Consider the following 13,286-nt stretch of genomic DNA (forward strand, 5'->3'; position numbering starts at 1 on the left):
CATGTTTCTAGCCCCTGGCAGATAAGCTGCCTTAGGCCTACCTTGCTCGTGAATGTTCTCTAACACGGCTTCGGGCGACCTCAGTGAATGAGTTGGTGCCCAGAGCTCTTGATTCTGCTCAAAGTAGATAGCTTTCTTTTTCTTTTTTCCCCCCCTTAGCACATCTAATTACAGTTTTGTAGGTAGACAGCTCAGCCTTGTGGATTTTAAATGAATAAAAAAAGACATGTCTTTAAAACAATTCCAGACTTTTTAAAGGCCAGCACTGTCAGCAATCCAGAAAAAGAATGAGCATGAGTCTAGATACGAAAGAGATGGCCAGTTGGTGAAATAGCTGTAGCCAAGCCCAGGCACAGAACTACAAGGGAGAGAGTGGCAGGCGCAGGTCATTTTGGCTGTGTGTACAAAACACAGTTCTAAGGTGCTGCAGATGAGAAAGTCTCGGAGGGTGAGAGGGGGCACGACTAATGGACAGCCTGAAGCTAAGGAGAGAACAGGAGCACATGAGAAGGAAGCAGTCTCGGGGGGCCTAGCTGAGCAGCACCCTGCTTTACAGGAGAGCAAGCCACACATGTTTCAACCCCAACGCTGCTGTTCACTGGCTGTGTGACCCCGGCGAGGCACTTGACTTCTCTGAGCCCACATGCTGGTCTGTAAAGTGAAGTCAGCCCCTTGTTCTGTATTTCCTTTGATCCTGGACAGAGGCTTCTCTTGCCCTAGAAGCAAATTTGTATTCTTTCTTCAAAACCTGTCTCCAATTGCTTTGGGGCCCAGAGCATGACATGACAGGTGAGGCCTCTCACTTGCCACTCGGCCTGTTTGTGAAGAACGTGGCACAGTTCATAACAGCCCACTTCTGATCAGGGTGGTTTGTATGTAGCAGAACAGCTACCACCCTGCCATCGACTCAAAAGTGCATGGCACAAGAGCTTGTAAAATGTGTAATAAAAATTAATAAAGCAGCTAGCTTAAAAAATTCAGCCTTAATGTGACTTACTGTTGCTAAGGATAGACCCCAGTCATCACAAAAAGGATACATTGATTTTAGTTTGATAGGAAAATGCATAAAATAGTTTAAGGAAGTATATTATTCAAAATGGTTAAAATAGGTTGATGCTTTAAGGGATAAACTTGTTCTCTCGAAAGTTTACCTGCAAAAACTTTTTAAAACATTTTAGTTACGCAGAACACCTTATTCCTCAAAGAAACCAGCCTCACCGTGTATTTCCACAGATTACTCACTCTTTGGGTCAAGGGTCAGGCACACTTGATGTGAGGAGACTCCAGGCTTCTTTGTGTGCAGGTGATACGTGACCTTTTGTTCGTGCAGCGCATGTCTCCAGAACCTGCTGACCTCAGCACCAGGCCCGTTGCTGCCAAAAACCTGCCGGCCGCCTGAACTTCTCAGCCCCGACCCGTGCCTAAGTGTTGCCTTCAGTGGCATACGGTAGGTGCTCCTGAGGTGTGCATGTTGGTATGCAGCGGGGCAGTGTGGGTGAGGAGGAGCACAGGCTGAGTGTGGTAAGTCACGCCTGTGTCTGTCTCTTGGTCCCCTGGGAGCTCTGTGAAGGCCCAGTGTTCCCAGAATCAGCATCGGAAACCTTTAGAAGCAGAGCTGTCCCTGGATCATGTAAGACTGTGGAACTGCGTTATTGTAAACAGTAAATCACACCGATTCTCAGTAAACATTCTGAGTGCTAATGAGCCACCACCAGCTGGGAAACCAGAACAGGAGCTGAGGCCCTGGTGCCCTGCCCTGCGCACATCTGTATGGCGACGCCTGCTTTCTCTCCATGGTGACGCAGTGACCCCTCAAACAGGCAGTGTTTTTCCTGTCCTAACCCTCTCCCCCAAATAATTGCATTTGATTCCAAGGCCAGCCCGCCGAGTGTGTGGGCAAGGTGTTCCCATCGCTACTTGACCCCGGAACCCACAGGAAACCCCCAAAGAAGGATGACCTGCCGAAGATCACACAGATCCCAAGGCCACACTGGGGCCAGACCAGGCCCTGACCTCTCCCCCAGGGATCTTTCTTCCACACCCCAAGCCCTGTGGAGGCCCCACAGCCTCTCCTTCTGTCCCACCCATCTGAACATCCTGCCCGATACAGAGAGTCCTCCCTACTCCGCAGCCCCAGTTAAGAGGGAGGAGCAGGCCGGGCGCGGTGGCTCAAGCCTGTAATCCCAGCACTTTGGGAGGCCGAGGCGGGCGGATCACAAGGTCAGGAGATCGAGACCACAGTGAAACCCCGTCTCTACTAAAAATACAAAAAATTAGCCGGGCGCGGTGGCGGGCGCCTGTAGTCCCAGCTACTCAGGAGGCTGAGGCAGGAGAATGGCGTGAACCCAGGAGGCGGAGCTTGCAGTGAGCCGAGATCGCGCCACTGCACTCCAGCCTGGGCAACAGCGTGAGACTCCGTCTCAAAAAAAAAAAAAAAAAAAGAGGGAGGAGCAAATCTGGGGGACGTTTCTGTGCAGGGAGTGGAAAAACTGAGCACTCACAGCACTGTGCTATGGGGAGTGGAGCAACTTTAAGGGGGAAAATGTGTATTTATAACTGCCAGAAAGGCGATACAACTGTCAAAAGTCCATGAGGTCGGCCGTGTACATTATGACTGACAGGCATAAAAGGGGCGGGGGGCAAAGGGGCAGGAGGGGCTTCTTTGAGGACCCCCCTTAGCTGTGTCTGACAGGCAGATCAACGGGGTGAAACGGGGCCGGGGCTACGAGCCAGGGTAAGAAGCAAGAACAAAGGTGTTGCCGGGAACCTGTATTATTCGTGTGTTTAATGGTTACTGACTCTACACTGCACACCAAGCCCCGGACTAGGCTCCAGGGTGAGAAATGCACAAGGCAGACACAGTCCCTGCCCTCAGGAAGCTGCCAGGCCTGTGGCTGAGACAGGAGAGGCCTGTCTCTCCTGAGGAAATATGATATGAAGGAAAGTACAGAGGGCATGGAGCTGTGGTGGAGCTGGGTGTAAGGCAAGTAGTTGAGGAGGGGAGGACTGAGCCTGTGTCTGAGGGCCAGGGGCAGGGGATATGGCTGGGTATGTGTGTCGGGGGTTCTGTGCACAGGGTTAGCAGAAGAGCAGCCAGAACAGAGGCCCTAGGAGCTTCCCCCAAGGCTGAGCATGGAAGACTGTGGGACGAGACACAGGACAGAAACCTGGAAATGGGGAAGGGTCAACAGGGCCAAAGACCCAGGAGGTGCCATGGGAGGTGAGGGCAGGCACAGCCTGAGGCCCTTGGTGACCTCCATGGGAGTTGTTTCAGGGCTGGGGATTAGCAAGGAAGCACGGGGCAGTGGGCGTGCACAGTGGGGAGGTAGAGACAGTGAGTGTAGACAACTCTTGCGAGTTTAGCTATAAAGTGGTGGAGAAAAATACGGGCGGGAGTTGGAAGGGACTGTGAGATCGAAGGAAGATTTCCTGTAAATGCGAATGGGATGGAGCCAGTAGAGGAAGAAGGCAAAGGTTCAGGAAGAAGACGGGACAATGAAAGGAGCAAGGCCCCAGAGAAAATGTGGGGTGACGGGGAGAAGGGGGAGCCCCAGGGCGTGGTGAGGACGGCAAGGAAGGGCGGCCGGGCAGGAGTGGGCTGAGCTGTCCGTCTGCACAGGTGGGAGGCTGCAGGTGAATTTCCCGCCTGGCCCCTTAAAGAGGGACAGCCTGGGATGGGGCCTGACTGGAGTGACTATCCCGGGGTACAGGCCAGGGCAGAAGGAGCACCGTGAGGGTGGCTCAGAGCTTCCTGGGCCTTTTGAAGGAGATTCCTGAGGTTTATGGGAGGGGGTAGTTTGCTGCCCCTAAGTTCAACATGCCTGGATTATAATCACCTCCTCCCCAGGCGCCCTTCAGCTACCTTTGTGCCCTCCAGCCCACTCTCCACATGGCAAGCATGTGACCTGTCCTAAACACAGCTCTCACCCTATGAGAACTGTTACATAAAATAAAGCATCAAACATTTATTTACCTTTGCTATATGCATTGTACACACTAGTTAGCCGGATAGTTGGTGAAGGGAAGTTTCTCTTATGTAAATATTCCAAGTAACAAGATTCAGAAGGGATCATAGAATTAGGCTTTCACCTCTTTGCAACTCCTAAGGAATGAGCACACCTAAGACAATGTCATCAATGGCACAGAAAGACAGGCAAACAGACATCTGATGCCTCCTGATGGAAAAGCGCACACCTTTGAAATAGTTTTGACATAAGTTTGACCCTGAATATAATGAAGCTTCTATCCGTGCTGTCCAAAGACAGGAGACACTAGCCACATGGAGTTCTGAAGTCATTGAACAGTGGCTAGTCCACATTGAGATGTGCTATGAATACAATCTACACTGAACTGCAGAGATTTTGTACAAAAAAGAATGTAAATTCTTTTATATTAATTTTTATATTATGACATGTTAGAATAATATTTTGAATATATTGAGTTAAGTAAGATATAATTAATTTCATCCGTTTCTTTTTGCTTTTTAAAATGTCACTACCTGAAAATCTAAAATTACATATGTGACTTGCACTTGTGGCTCACATGATTTACTATTGGGTGGTACTGCTCTGGATCTAACTACCAGTTTACGGGAAATTCAGAGGGCAGATGAGACTTTAACACCAGGAAAATGCAATCGGAAAAATCCAGACGGTTGGAAACCCCGCAGGACGAACCACCTGGTTTCTCCAATAAATATACTGAAAGAAAAAAATACACAGAAGAAGGAAAAACCTATTAACAGGAGACTCAAGAGACATATAAATCAATCCCATTATGAACCGTGCTTGGTTCCTGTAAACTAAACAACCTGAAAAAAAGAAATTAAGGAACAATCAAAATGGGAACACTGACTAAATATGATATGAAGGACTGGTTATTTGTTTAGATGTGATAATAGCATACTGGTTTTGGTTTTTTTAAGTCCTTGTTGCTTAGATGCATACAGAAATATTTACAGATGAGATGCATCTGTCTGGGATTGGGGATAGGGTGTGAGTGGGGTGTGGAGGAAAAAAGATTGGCTATGGATGATGGCTGACAGGTGACTGGAGTCCCCTGTGCCTTGTGGCACACACTCCGCCCTCCAGCCAGGTGGATGCACTTGCCATTCCCAGAACGCCCTGCCCCTGCAGCCCTGGGGCCTTTGCCGCCATGATGTCTGTGTGTAGAATGTCTTTCCCCCTAACCCACAGCAAACCTCTGTCCATGTATATGCCAGCGCTCAGCTACCCTCCTCTCCTCTTTGAAGTCCTCCCTGACGTCTTCCCCACTCTCCACCCACCCACTCTCCCTCCTTTGTGTTCCCCCACTACCTGTGTATGCTTCCAGCGCAGCCCTTCCTACATGTCCCTAAGTGTATGTTTCCCTATCTATCACCTTCAGGAGCCTATGAGCTCCCACAGGGCAGGCGCGGGATTTTAAGGCACAGCTTGTGCTCAGGAAAACTGGATAGATTCGTCTTGGTGTGTTGAGTGCCCATTTTATAGAGGAAGCAGTTGAGACCCGGAGAAGTTAGTCTTGGCTAAGTTTACAGAGCCAAAAAGCGACAGAGCTAGGACTTGAAATCAGGACCTTTGAGGCACGTCTCTGCCTGACATCAGCTCTGCGGGCCCCGTTCCCACCATTCCTTCCTGCCTCTCGCATTGACGGGGCTCCCCCTGTCGGTCGGCACTAGCTGAACAGCCATGGGGCGGCGCGTTGGGGAAACCACGGGCGACCAGGAGAGATCTCAGGCAAGCCTCGGGTCAGTGAGCTGTAAACTGAGACCTGAACCCAGACACAGTCCATGCCAGGCCGAGCGAAGAGCCTGTGCAGGGGCTTGGAGTAGAGAATGGCACGACTCCTGGAGCTGGGCGATGGGCCACCGCGCGGAGGAGGCGCGGGCGGTGCCGAGCTCCTCCGGGGACCTACAGACGCCGCCCCTCCTCCCCAGGCTGTTTTCTGATGATTGTATTTTGTATTTCAGTGTTGATGATTTTTTTTTTTTTTTTTTCACTACCTCACCCCCTCCCAAACGCCCAAAACTGCCTGGTGATTTTTTTTTTTTTTTCAAAGTGCATCCTGACCCGTCTGGCTGCCCCCATGGACTCAGCTTTAGTCGCAGCCCATCCTGCTGGCACAAGGAAGCCCCCGCATGTGGTGGGGTGTAATTTACAGCCAAAACCCTAATGTGCAGAAATGTCACTTTATTTCCCGTAACTGTCCTCACCCAAACCTGTTTTGGCTGCTGGCAGCAAAACGCTTATCTGACCACTTAAAGGCAACTCATTCATCTCTAGTTAAAGATTATCCTCTGTGGGGTAAATGCTCAAATTCCCCAGATTTCCTGACCTCACCCCTTCTGGCCCCAGGGACCAGGCTTCAAGCAAGTGTCCCCTGACCTGCCAGTGGTGTGGCTCATCTGGGTGTCAGGGGCCGGCCCCACTGCAGAGGCCTTTCCTTGGTTCTCACCCTGGGACTCTCTCCTCCAGGGCAAGGGCCACTCGGCTCCCTTGGGGCTCAGCCGCCTAGCCCGCTTTCCCTCACTGCTGCCACCAGGCCACCTGCGTGGACTTCTCTACTCTGCTGGTTGGCTGTCCTGCACCCTGAGGAACACGGAGCCTTCTATGAAGGCTTGCCTGGCTTCTCCTGGCAGGCCCTGGGCAGTCAGGTCCCTGTTTCCCATTTAGAACCCAGAAGGGGACAGGGACCAGAGAGGAAATGCTTCTCTCCGGCTCCAAGTCTTTAACTTGGGGCTTCCTGCCTTCCACATAGCCTCCACTGCAGCTGTTCACACCTTCACTTCCTCTTTCAAAAGTGAGAAAAGACTCCTGCATCAACCCCAGTCTGTATTTTTCTCTCCTCTATGGCTTTTGTTTGTTTTTTTTTTGTTTGTTTGTTTTGATGTACATTCAAAGTCCTCCAGGCTCTGTCTGGTCAGAACTCACACATCCTGTCCTTGCTCAACAAAGCCTGGCCTTGCGGGGAAAGCTTGGCTTTCCAGACAGGCAGTGCTTCAATTCCCTTTATTGTTCTGGGCTGTATCCACTCTGTCCTGGAGGCAATAAATGGGGGTATCGGTGAAGGAGTCAAAGGAATGACTAACACCAAGCTTAAAGCCCAGCCTCACCAGCTGCTGTTACTGCCACAGAGCGGGGACAGAGCAGGTAACTGGACACACGAAGCATTCCTGCTGAGTGAAGTTCCAGAGATGATGGGGCCTGTAGCCCAGACAAAGGAACCCTAGAGATTCTGAGGGAGAGAAATAAGTTGTCATTGACATGTAGTGTGGGCACGTTAGAGGCTGAGGAACTGGCAGTGTGGCATGTGGCGGGAGTGCCAGGGTCACAAGATGGACGGTGATTTAGTTTCAGCAAAATATCATCCACCGCGTTAAATTAATATTGCTAATATGAATTTAATTGGCTTAGTAGTTTTGTGTGGTTTTAATTTGTAAACTTGCTTTGGTTTTATGGTTGTGGGAGAGCTATAGACCTTAGTTTATATTTAGTTTTTAGTTTGTAAAATGTTCTTGAGAGTGAAAATGTAGGGATGGAACGATCTTTAATAATTCTTCCTTGCAATTCATCATCTGTCCTCCACCCCACCAGGAAAAAACAGGACCCAGGAGGACATGGAAACAGTCTTTGCTTCAGGCTTGTGCCATAGCTGCCCACCCCTATGAGAGGAGGCGGGAAGCCCTGGGAGGGCCGACTTCACCCATCCCCAAACTGAGTCTTCCTTCTAGATCCTTGGGTGCCCTTTGTGGCTAGGCCCTCTCCTCTAGACTCTCTGCCCCCTGAACTATTTCCCCTGATGCCTTTAACCCCTGGGTTTCCCTCCTTCTTTGAGCTCAACCTTTTCTTTTCTTCAGCCCCTGGAGGGTCCAGGCTGTGGAAGGGACTGTGGCTCCTGTTGGCAGCGCATCCACCAGACAGACTCTGACCATTTGCAGCGCCAAGTAGGGTCCGCCCTGGCCTCATTGTGGCCAAGGTGTTTCTGTCTCTCGCTCCACCGTGGCTGCATTCCCAAATGCCCCCTCTGACTTCTGGGTTCAGTGTGTGCCAGGCTCCAGGAAGGAGGGGGATAAGGAAAAGATCCTACCCTGGCACAGACTTCTTTAGGCGATATTACAAAGAAAAATCAGGTTTCAACCTTAAGGGGTCGCTACAGGAATTTTTAACTTTGAAATAATCACGGCCGGGCGCGGTGGCTCAAGCCTGTAATCCCAGCACTTTGGGAGGCCGAGACGGGCGGATCACGAGGTCAGGAGATCGAGACCATCCTGACTAACACGGTGAAACCCCATCTCTACTAAAAAATACAAAAAACTAGCCGGGCGTGGTGGTGGGCGCCTGTAGTCCCAGCTACTCCGGAGGCTGAGGCAGGAGAATGGCGTCAACCCGGGAGGCGGAGCTTGCAGTGAGCTGAGATCCGGCCACTGCACTCCAGCCTGAACGGCAGAGCGAGACTCCGTCTCAAAAAAAAAAAAAAAAAAAAAAAAGAAATAATCACTACATTATTTCTTGTATGGTGTTGCAGGCCTCACTAGGGATTTTTTACTTGATCTTCAATGCAATGGGAAACTTTGGAAGGGCTGTCAGTGTGGAGAGTGGAGAGTGACATGTTCTAGCATAGGTTTTCTTTCTTTTTCTTTCTTTTGTTTCTTTTTTTCTTTTCTTCTTCTTTTTTTTTTTTTTTTTTTTTTTTTTTTTTTTTTTTTGAGACGGAGTCTTGCTTCATCGCCCAGGCTGAAGTGCAGTGGCACGATCTTGGCTCTCTGCAACCTCTGCCTCCCAGGTTCAAGCGATTCTCCTGCCTTAGCCTCCCCAGTAGCTGGGATTACAGGTCCGTACCACCACGCCCAGCTAATTTTTGTATTTTTAGTAGAGACAGGGCTTCACCATGTTGGCCAGGCAGTTCTCAAACTCCTGACCTCAAGGGATCCACCTGCCTCAGCTTCCCAAAGGGCTGGGATTACAGGTGTGGGCCACCGCACCCAGCCAGCATAGGTTTTCAAAAGAGTGCAGTGGGAGAAACTTCCTGTAATGGCGGTGGTATGAAGTGGCTGCATGAATTGTCCTGCAGATAGCAATTATGGAATCTAGACAAAGTATTTCTTTTTTTTAAAAAAGCAAGTATGTAAAGCCCCTGGAAAGTGTCTTAGAAAGACAGAAGCTGGAAAAAGAAGTTTACTGTTGAAAAATGGCAACGAGAAGAGGTAAGAATCATGGCAGCACTCTCACACCCCCGAGGCTGGAGCAGGTGGTAGACAGTAGAGTTCAAAACTGTAAGGGCAGCTGGAGCATCAAAGGCGACATTCTGGTGGCATGAAGGCCTCAGGCCCAAAACCCGAACACAGACTCTGTCCAAATATTCCAATGCTAGAGGGCCTGGTGAAAAAACAACAACAACAAAAAAAAAGAAACTGGAGATAAGCTACCCTCGAAAGACAGAGCAGCTCTGGACTGGGTAAAATATGTGAGTGTCCTGCTTTTTAAACAGTGAGTGAACTTCCCAACCTGTATACCTGTATACAGCACAGGCAGCAGAAAGTGAAAACGTCTTACTACCTTGAGGTATCAGAGGACGGAGTCCAAGCCTGGTAGAACAGCTGGAAATTTAGGGGAAAATCCACAGAAACAAGGGAACCATCGCAAAGTGAGCAACAAAATCTGAATGTAAACTTCCCAATCCTTGGATGACTGCCCACTGATAGCTGCAGGGGACCCCTGGGAGCCACACTGAGAAAAGCCATGAGTGGGAGCTGCGGGAGCGGAGCAGAGGTTTCTGTGGAGGAGACAGAGCATGAGGCTGAAACAGGCAAACGACCCCCGAGCAGAATAAATACAGCAACCATCAGAGGAGCATGAAGAAACCCAGAGTACCAGAATATCTAGTTTCTAAGCTGCACTGAAACAGGAAAATGTGACCCACACTCAGGAAAACAAAAAGGGCGAACAACAGCAACTGGCTCAGTGGCATGCATGTTGGCATGCTGGATTTTAGCAAAGACTTTGGAAACAGTGGCTTCCCCCCCCCCCTTTTTTTTTTTTTATCTTTTTGAGATGGAGTCTCGCTCTGTCACCCAGGCTGGAGTGCAGTGGCACGATCTCGGCTCACTGCAAGCTCCACCTCCCAGGTTCACACCAGTCTCCTGTCTCAGCCTCCCGAGTAGCTGGGACTACAGGCGCCCGCCACCATGCCCAGCTAATTTTTTTTTTCTTTTTTTTTTTTTTTTTGTATTTTTGGTAGAGACAGGGTTTCACTGTGTTAGCCAGGATGGTCTCGATCTCCTGACCTCATGATCCACCCGCCTCGGCCTCCCAAAGTGCTGGGATTATTGGCGTGAGCCACTGCATCCGGCCTTTTTTTTCTTTTTTTGAGATGGAAGCTTACTCTGTCACCCAGGTTGGAGTGCAGTGGTGCAATCTCAGCTCACTGCAACCTCTGCCTCCCAGATTCAAGTGATTCTCTCACCTCAGCCTCCCAAGTAGCTAAGACTACAGGTGCCCACCACCACGCCCAGGTAATTTTTATATTTATAGTAGAGACGGGGTTTCACCATGTTGGCCAGATTGGTCTTTAACTCCTGACCTCAAGTGATCCACCCACCTTGGCCTCTCAGAGTGCTGGGATTACAGGCATGACCCACCATGCCTGGCCAAGAAAGCGGTCTTAATGAGTGAAAAGAAAGGGATTCTCAGCAGAGAAATATAAATGCACACATACATACTCAATATATAATCATTGAAATGGAAAATTCACTGACTGGGCTAGACAATAGATTGGAGATGGCAGAAAAAAGACTACCTGACCCTGAAGACAGATGAACAGAAATGATCTGATATGAGAAAAGATAGAATGGATTAGAGAAAAATGACTGACCGCACTGCCCCGTGTGGGAGCCCCTGAACTTTGGAGGCGAGATGCGAGCAGGGAAAACCTCAAAGGGCAATGAGGTTTGGCCTGGGTCGTGAAGGACAAGTGGGAGCAGGGGTTTTCCACATGCTGAAAGGGAGGCTGAGTTTGTCCTGCTTGATCCAAGGGTGGACCCCAGACCTTTGGGCAGAGGCCACCCAGAGGCAGATGCTCCCTCCACACAAGGCTTCTCACAGCTCTGGCTGGACAAGGTGCAAGGGATTCCCCGGAGAGGGGGTGAGCACCTCATCCGTGGGGTGTGGAGAGCGGAGCTGGCAAAGGCTGAGCACCTTGGAGCAGGAAGTCTGCAGAGGGTCCAACCAGGCCAGCCCCCCTGCCTGCGAGACAGGTCCTGGACGTGCAGGCTGGCCAGGTTCCTTTCCTAAGCAGGCTGCGCGTCTGGCGATTTGATCAGCCACGTGCAGCCCAGCTGCAGAGGCCTGGCAGGGGCTGGGGCCCAGCATCTGCTCCTTCAGAGCCCCTATTCTTCTGGCCCCCACCCAGCCACCAAGGTGCTACCTGCCAAAATGCGTCCCCAATGTGGGAGGCCTGGGAAAGGGAGATTTTCAGACTCTGAAATGTGTAGGCTTGGGGAAAATATGCCGATGAGGGTACCGAGAGTACAGGTGAGGCCTGGGGGTGCCTAGGTCTGGGGGAATCCCTGGTTATGGTCACACAATTTACAGTCAGAGAAAGAGTGTTGCAGAGGTTGAGCGAGGCTGGGAGGCCTCTTGGTAGACCAGGGCAGATCGAGTTTTGAGAGGCTGAGCCTTGTGCGATGTGGAGAGCCCTTGTTGAGAAAAAAAAAAAAAAAAAAAGTTGCCCGCTGTTTCATCTAGAGCAGCCGGACTGCAGCAGGATGGGATAAGTTGGTATTCTAATGTGTGGTTCCATCACCTGGGATGCGTAAAACTTGCAGCTTAATGCACAGATGTATTTGTTGTTTGTAATACTGCTACACATTTGCCAAAAACATGGGAATTCTGAGAAGCTGAATTTTGTGTGATTGTCATAAGAAAAGAGAACAAAATGAACAGTGCCTTTAGAGTTAAACCTGGGGCTTCACTGAGTGCCCCTGACGGGAGGAAACTTCCATGTGGAGTACGCATCAAAGAGAACCAAATCCACTTGCAACTTTGCAGTCTGGTGATTGGAAGCGTTTTCCACGTATTAGCGTCTGGCTCTGTCCATTTCATTCCTGGCTTCTTCACCACTGTCCACATGCCGTCAGGGTCAAGGTCTGATGGACACGTTGATGTCCCTCATGACCTTGGGCTCTGCCTCACAGGGTCATGGTGCTGGTGGGTGGTGGGAGTGTTCCTGGAAGCCACTGCACACCGGGATGGCCAGCAAGAACAGAACAGACATGCAAGTGCCTGCAGCCCCATACATACATCCCCAAAGCCAAGCAACAGGATCCTCAGCTTCCCTCAGCCAGATCCCCAAATACAGCTGTTCCAGGGAGGAAGGGCAGTGGAAGTCAGAGAGGAGCGAGACTGAGGTCTTAACCAATTGCAATGAAAACATTCTATTTTTGCAGATTTTACAAAAACATAATTGTGTGGACACACCGCTGGGTCCTGCCCTCTCACCCCCACCCCCAGGCTTGAGGGGATGCTGATGAGTGCAGGGTCTGGAGCTCAAGGTCACCAGCTTCTCAGGGTCCTCTCCAGCCTGGCTCCACCCCGTCTCCTCCTGTTCAACACCCTCCCAGGCCTCCCGCCATCCTCAGGATAAAGCTGCTCATGGTCCCAGTGACTGCATGTGCTCCGCTTGTGCCTGAGGAGCTGAAGGAGATGGACTTTTTCAGGGAGAACAAAGCTGGGGGGCCAATGGGCGAACCCCGAGGACAGCAGGATGACAGACCTTAGGGGGCACTCACCCCCGGGTGCCTGAGGAAGAGGCTCTCTTGCTCTCCAGGTATGCCTCTGGCACTAACCTGAGAGATGGGGCCCATGGGTTGAGGCAGTGCCCACACTCCCGATGGCAGCATCCTCCTTGCTGAGGCCAGCGCAAGGAGGGACTGCTAAGGGCAGGGCCCCATTCTCCTGTGAAATTGCTCCCTGGACCATGGGGGTGTGGGATGGGGGTGGGGAGCAGGGATGAAATGGTGGGGCAGTGGAAAGGAACCCCGACCTGAAATCCACAGACCTGAGTTCAAGGTCCTGTTCTGTCTTTTGTTGGCTGTGTGACCTTGGGCAGGTGACTTAACTGCTCTGAATCTCAGTGTCCTCATCCATGGATCAGGAAATACTTGTTTCCTCTCAGGGCTTTTGTGAGGGGTCAATGAAACAAGGGTCATGAAGGTACCGGTAGGTAGTAGGGTAGCTCCCTGGCCCGCAGAGGACACAGAACTCGTTTGCTGGTCTTGATCCTGAATGACT

The sequence above is a fragment of the Macaca fascicularis genome, chromosome 14, assembly GCF_037993035.2.
Source record: "Macaca fascicularis isolate 582-1 chromosome 14, T2T-MFA8v1.1".
Classification (NCBI taxonomy): Eukaryota; Metazoa; Chordata; class Mammalia; order Primates; family Cercopithecidae; genus Macaca; species Macaca fascicularis.